Raw genomic sequence first — 7,288 nt, 5'->3', positions numbered from 1 at the left:
GATTACTAACAAATTACAAATCAAAAGTATAACCTAGGTACAATACTACCGGTGCTCCTCAGACAACTGAAAGCAAAATGAAAACCCCCCCAAAAAATTTTTTAAAAAAAATAATAATAATAATAATTGCTAATCATGATAGACAACCACTTCAGTAACATCAATCGAAAAATAACTAAAAATTAATAAATATATATCAATATGAGGAATAAGAATTTAGTCCACAAAAGCTTACTGGCATTGGAACGGGATGTTCATTATGCAGTACATGCACAAAGTACTTGCTTGAAGACTTAGCTGGACAACTATAAACTACCATCATATTATTGCCACCCAAAAGCGCCGCCACACTGCCTCTCCAATTTCTTTTCTAAGGTGGCTTTGGAGGGAGTTGCAAGGGTTGTTCCTTTTCTATTTTTTCAAAATCTGAAACATTCAACATATATTGCTTACTGAGAAGACAACATAAAAGCAGAAATCAAACAGGTAAAGTAGAAACACAGTGGGACAGCTGGCATACTGGATCAAATGCTTATATATGATTTGCCCAGATCCAAAGGGAAAAAAAAAAAAAGGAGAAGAAATCAGAAGGAAAAAAAGAAATGCATACATGTGCCATCATATATAGAGATTCAAATATGACTAAGAAGGATGGACACTTCTAAGAACCGACACGACACAACACAACACTCATCGGACACGTGGACACAAATGAATCATATTACAAGTTTGAATAAAATAACTTGTAATCCAATGATAAAACAAAAATAATGTAAATTTATACATATTCTCCTTCTTTAGACTGCTAAAATTATTATCTTTGGTTGAAATATTCATATATATGATATATAATTATCCTTATATATGACATAATAAATATATAAAATTATATATTTTGTACGTGCCACCCACGTATTGTGTCCTACATTTTTTGAAAATTTACGTGTTATCGTGTCCGTGTCGTGTCTACACTTCTTAGAAATATGAGAATGAAAGCACTCACCGGATTCTTCAAGAAAGAGCCCAATCAGACATGAGAATGGAAGCAGAGTTTCTGCATGAGCAAACCGCAGTCTTGCCTTTTCATAACAGCCAGGAGCATGTTCTTCTACAGTAACAGAAGGTATAAATTATGAGCCAAACAGAAGATACCTTTATTTTTTTCCCTCTTCATTAGCCATGAAGACTTCAATTATAAGTTTATAACGCAATTAATTTTAGATAAGTTTTGAAATAAATGTCACAACGTGGGAATTAACTCCTAGTTTTGAAATACATGCCATAGCATTAATAGCAAATAACCATAAACACAGTGAAAAATAATATGACAATAATAAAATTCAAAGAATTAATAAACTTATGAGATATTTAATATGAATTGTTATAGTTTATATAACCTTCTTTAGCCATAATAGCTTGTTCCATGGACTGAACAACATCCTCAAGCAATGGCACTCCCATCTGGTAGTTTAATGCATTACCATAACCCTTTAATATGAACAGCTCCAAATCATCTGTCCACTCCAGCAAGACAACCTAAAAATGTTTAGCTGCAATCCCAGATAATTAGGACAAGAAACAAAAGTTGACACTTAATTTGTTCGTTCTTGAAGGAATATACATCATCAGTAGAGTGGCATGCAATGCAGGATCATACCTGCAATCCTGGCTCTTGACAAGCCTCTGCAAATTTAGCTGTTGAAAGAGCTGCATTTCTTTTAATATCAGCTTTCTTGCGCTCTAGTTCAGCCAGTTGCTGTTGAGTCCTTTGGACCTGATTTTTCTGATATGGTCTTCAAATATGAAATACAATTGATCAATAATATAAGCCACGCTAACATCAAGCAAATATTATTATTTAGCATTAACCAAGTAGGAATATTATTATTCTTGACCTGCTCTAATTTTCCAAAGAAAACAGTAAGTAAATTTCCAGATCTGAAATCCCAGATAATTAGGACAAGAAATAGAAATTAGAGTTAACCATCAAAGCTTGATCAATATAAACCATCTTCACAACAGGACTACTAGTTAGTTAACTATACCTACATACAAGACAGAATACAACATAACACTGATCCGAACCAAGACGATGATGCACTTCTTGTTATCGATCACCAAACGAAAGGTTTGGAGATATATAAGCAATTAATGGATGAATCAAGTGATCACCAACAAGCATAGGCTGTTACACCCACACAATGTGGGTGGTTTGCTGAATGGTATAGTCGACTTGCTTCATTGAGTGAGGATTCATGAGATGGTCTTCAGTTTTGTCTTCTTCTGTTTTACGAAGAAAGATGACAGCAGACTCTTGCTGCGGACAGGTACGCGAATAATCTGAAGCCGGTTTGGGTTGTCAAATGACTTGAAAGCTGTCAAAGGTTTTGAGACCTCCTGCAAAGTACAATCACTCTCATAAGAACTTTTTGGCATTTCTCTCAACCACAGGGCAAGATATTTTACAACATAAGCAAGCATAAGGTATGGAGCTTCTCTCCTACCACCCATGAGTGGTCCAGCAAAAACATCTCCATACCAAAAGATTTTTAAGTCATCAGATCATCTAATCAAATTCATATTTGAATACATACAGTAAAACCAAGTCTCGTATCTCATTCAATGGAAGAAACTACGCATGAATTATTTTTTTCCGTTGGCACAGTTAATGAGTTGTGTCTAATTGTTGTTTCTATAAAAAATTTCTTTTTAATTTTGTTGATATCTATCAACCACATAATATGTTAGAAGCACAACTCTGCTCAAGTCAACTTACTTCGATTGTTCACATAATCTCCAATTACTAAAATTACATTTAATATATTCAGTTTTATTCCTACTTATTTTAAACTCTTTTGGACTTGATTGCTCTCCAAGTTTGTAATTTGGTTTTTTAGTTTCATCTACTAACTACTAAGGACAATATCATCTGCATAGACAATGGGACATAAATTCTGCTGCAGAGTCAGAATATTAAACAAATCATGATTCACGCCATCCCGGTTGACCCAAAATCTGCACCTTTTTCCATGACTAAAATAAGAAATAATTCTAAGTATTAAAAACTGATGGGGTTTCCAATCCCATTTCAGAAACAAAAACAAGAGAAGTAAAAGGTAAAAATAATAAACAGACATCTCATACCTCTGCACAACCAAATAAAATTATTTCTAGTTATTCTTTGCAAAATACACACATCAAGATTCATCGCTAATGTTCATAACTATGTTCCAAAGACAAACATCCAAAACTAGAACTCAAGTCTCCATGGCTTTAACCATTGTGGTTACCACAAAATGCAGAAAACAGTCACCCTATCATCTATCTCTAATCAATTATGAGGGCAACTGAAAAGTACAAGGTCTGGGCAGATTTGATTATGTGATTGTAGATTAACAACTATCATAAACTTTTGTGCTCTCTTGCAAACATTAGCAAAAGTTTCATAAGAAATGGGAATGAAAAGACAAAGCTCTCAACTTTTGGCATTATGTACTGAATTCTTGATAGAAGGACTACTTGAAACTCTCGGCAACTTCACACTTGCCATCAATGGACTCAATCTGTATGGCAATTCACCATTGTTCAAACCCAATTGGCTCGTTCTTCCATTGAAACTCCGACTTCCGAAGCAAGAAAACTTCGCTGCCCTCTCGGCGAACCCAGGATCGGCAAAAAGTGATGGCAGATTGTGCCAAAACACTTCATAATAAGTTATCATCAAGAGAAAGAAACAATACCAAGGTCAACATGTTTAAAAGGGCTCCCACTTGCAAAAACTATATGTTCTCTAGCATGCTTGAAAACATCAACAGCAGTGCATTTAGCTGCACCAAAGTATATGCAAATACTATGTTCAATAGAGAAATTGGGAGCTCTATAAGTAAAATATGGTTAATTTAGAGGTCTTGTAAAGACAAACCATTCAATGTTGGATTTGACATAGCAAAAATGGCAGGTTTAGTAGAATCCAACTCTCGCATGGCCTTGAGCACCTGATTTACATGCAAGCAATATAAGTAAGGAATATGAAAATGTAAGAAGACACACATCTAACGAGCTCAAAAATTGACTCTCAAGTATCCATTACACAAAGAAAAGGGGACAACACTCACCTTTATTGTGCTTAGTTAGGGTCTTACAGTTAAACAAAAATACACAGCCAAAGTTGAGTATAAGAGGATGAGGAAATTAAGCATGTGAGGGTTAGTAGGAAAGGGCATAATGGCCATGGATTTGACTGAGGTTATTGCTCTTCATAAATCTTTCTAGAAAAGGATTCATTAAGTCAAACTAACAAGTAAAATTGGTGCATTGTTGTGTTGAGCTAAGTGGAGTGAACTATGATAGTGATGATAACAAATGACATTTAGTTATCTTGATGAGGTATGCTTTTATATCCTAATAATAAATAGATGAATCGGAGTATGTAGTAGAAGTTGGGTAAGTAAAATGATAACTTTGATAGGATAAACAAAAACCATCTCTAAATGTATTGCCAACATTTAGCAAGTGAGAACAAAAAGTCGCATAGCAAAATGTATTCCAAAAATACAAAAATCATTGCTCTGTGGAACATAATATCACAGAAAGCCAAGACTCATATCTCCAACTATATAGTTGAGGCCTAGTTTAAATTTCAAATTTCAAATTTTGTAACTTCTTCAGTTTTTTTTCCCCACATATATTTTTTATTTTCATATCACCCATCAGGTGTGCACACATTCTAGTACACACACACACACACACACACACACACACACACATATATATATATATATGTACATATATATGTATAGAGCTCAATATAGTGGATTAACCACAAGTATTCTGTACAAGATTGAACTTAAAGTTGAATCATATAAGTGAAATCAATTCGGAGGTTGAAGAAGAAGAGAACGAAGTGGGACAATGTTACCTAGGGCAAAGATGAGTGGTTGGAGGAGGAGCAATTGACAAGCGAAGAAGAAATAGAGTCCAAAGCTGCAGCTCAGCTCCAGGTTAGCTCAACTCAGCTCATGGGTGTTCATAATGTACCAATCACAAGTTGCATAAAATTGTCAAAGCTATTCAACAACACAAAAGAGAGAAGAAAAAGGGTCAGCTCAGCTCATTAGGATAAGTGGACCACCTCAGAAGGATATTATTACTATATTGAAGTCTGATACACAAGAAAATAATTAAAATGGTCAAAGTATCCAAAGGTGATGAAATTTAATAACAACATAAAAAATAAAATAAAAAATCAACAACCAAATCAACATTGTACCCATGTTGAGCAGATTGTTAGAGATGGCTGGTGTTTTTTAGCAGAAATTATATTGAAATCACAAGGGAAGAAATTACACGGAAGTCAGACACAACTGAAAGTACAATAGGCATCCATGAAGTAACTAGTTAGTCTCTATCAATTCATCCTAATCGAGTTCACTAATTCTACACAGCAGACAAACTCAAAACAGAGAAGAGAAATCTAAAAAGAACACACGGATCTATTATATATATACAAATTGAAACATTGGTTTGATAGATTACAAAGATTAACAAACAAAATGAATGAGAAAGTCAATTATCAGAACACAAATTGAAACATTGAATTAATGCAGACTTAATACCTGTGAAATACAAGCAAAAAACACAATTAAACACTTGTTTTAACAAGATTTTAGCTTGAGAGAGAGAGAGAGAGAGAGAGAGAGAGAGAGATCAATACATCGCAGTGAAGCTTCGAAATCGAGAGAGAGAAATTCAAAATCGAAATCGCTCTGAGATGAATCTCAAAATCGAAATCACTCTGAGACCGATCTGAGAAATCAAGCACAGCCTCTCCTGAGATCACTTCCTCTGCGATCGAAACCAACCCCTCTTCTCTCTTTGCAATCTCCCAGAGCTTCAGATCGATATCGCAGAGTACAAAGGATGAATCGAGAGAGAGAGAGAGCAAGACAGCGGAGCTTCAGAGCTTCAAATCGAATCGCTCTGAAGTGAGCTTCAAATCGAAATTCTGGTTTCCAACCAAGTCAAATTTTGAATCTGTATGAATCTCAAAGAAAATGGCTCTGAATCGAAATTGTTGTCAAGGGTTTAGAAGCAATTGGGGGTGAGCAAGAGAGAGGCGTGGGGATTGTGAAGGCGTGAGATTCAAAATAAGGGTTTCCAAAGCTTTAACAAGTATTCTCACATTCAAAATAGCGCGTGAGGGCCAACGTATTTGGAGGCGTTTCCGATTTCAAAACGGTGTCGTTTTATTAACGAAATATGCGACGTTTTTATAAAACGTCGTTAAATATTTATAAAAGTGGCGTTTAAAAAAACGCCGTTAAAAAAACGCCGTCTAAACCTATTTTTCCTGTAGTGTAGGTTAAAAATTATATTAAGGTGTAGAATTAAAGCTCAAAGGAGAAGTGGAGAAACCTCAAAGGCACCCAAACTTGAGTTTGTTCCGATCAAATGGAAGCCCATGGGATGCTTTATCTTTTTATCAAAGAGAGTAAGGTAAAAAGATCCCTAGATCTAGGTTTATTTGTAGAGAGAAGTCAAATTTTAGAGAAAGAATGAGCTGATCTAGGGTTTTTGGGTGAAAAGGTATCAAAAAGTGATATAAAAATAAGCCACTGCGAACTGATATACGCGAGGCTCGCTCGAGCGAAGGAGTTGTCACTCGAACGACCATACACAATAAGTGTCATCGCTCGAGCGCAAGAAGCATCGCTCGAGCGCATAATACAAATTCCCAAAAGTTTTGCAGACAGATGACCATCGCTCGAGCACAAGTGTTCTTGCTCGAGCAAACAACAATACCCTCCTAGAATCTCTGTAGGCTTGAGGAAATACTGGAACATTACAACGCTTGTTCGAGCGAAAGAAGCTTCGTTCGAGGAAAGAAGCCAAAATCTGGACAACAACAATCTAGGCCAACTAGCAACCAACCTGTTCCAAACATGCCCAAGACATCCCAATACTCAAACTCAAAGAGTGAAAGGAAAAAAGACATGGATAACAATATTAAACCATGAAATCCGAGTCCGGAATACAACAAAGGTCGGGTCAAGAACGGAATCGCTATAATTTGCTTTGGACAATTTTGTAATTTTAATATTTCGTTTAAATAAGATTTTTATGGGAGTGTTTAGAGATTAAAAATGTCAAATATTGTTACTTAGGCAATCATCTAAAAAATAAAATATTTGTTCAAGATACTCTTATGCCACTTCAAATTATTTTCCTTTTTTATCCAATAAATAGTAAAAGATAATTAAATTTTTTTATTGCATCCTAATCAAACATA

General features: G+C 35.2%; 1 long non-coding RNA gene across 4 annotated transcripts; it reads right to left on the bottom strand.

Moving 5' to 3' along the window:
- Nucleotides 1–207: 207 nt before the first annotated feature.
- On the bottom strand, nucleotides 208–6,351 carry LOC145798617 (uncharacterized). 4 transcript variants are annotated; one of them, XR_014339786.1, is made up of 8 exons: nucleotides 4,919–6,339; nucleotides 3,923–3,995; nucleotides 2,046–2,397; nucleotides 1,896–1,938; nucleotides 1,658–1,793; nucleotides 1,398–1,550; nucleotides 1,004–1,108; nucleotides 213–426 (listed from the first exon to the last, which is right to left on the bottom strand). It is a non-coding gene; the product is annotated as an uncharacterized LOC145798617 (long non-coding RNA). The 4 variants fall into 4 exon arrangements; XR_014339772.1 differs by lacking the exon at nucleotides 1,896–1,938 and having other exon boundaries at nucleotides 208–426; nucleotides 4,919–6,351; XR_014339779.1 differs by lacking the exon at nucleotides 1,896–1,938 and having other exon boundaries at nucleotides 208–426; nucleotides 1,398–1,514; nucleotides 4,919–6,351.
- Between the last annotated feature and the right edge of the window lie 937 nt (nucleotides 6,352–7,288).

Source organism: Camellia sinensis, chromosome 1, assembly GCF_055761805.1.
Source record: "Camellia sinensis isolate YWXY chromosome 1, ASM5576180v1, whole genome shotgun sequence".
Classification (NCBI taxonomy): domain Eukaryota; kingdom Viridiplantae; phylum Streptophyta; class Magnoliopsida; order Ericales; family Theaceae; genus Camellia; species Camellia sinensis.
The sequence above is the reverse complement of the archived record's forward strand: the minus strand, read 5'-3'. Positions and strand labels throughout refer to the sequence as shown.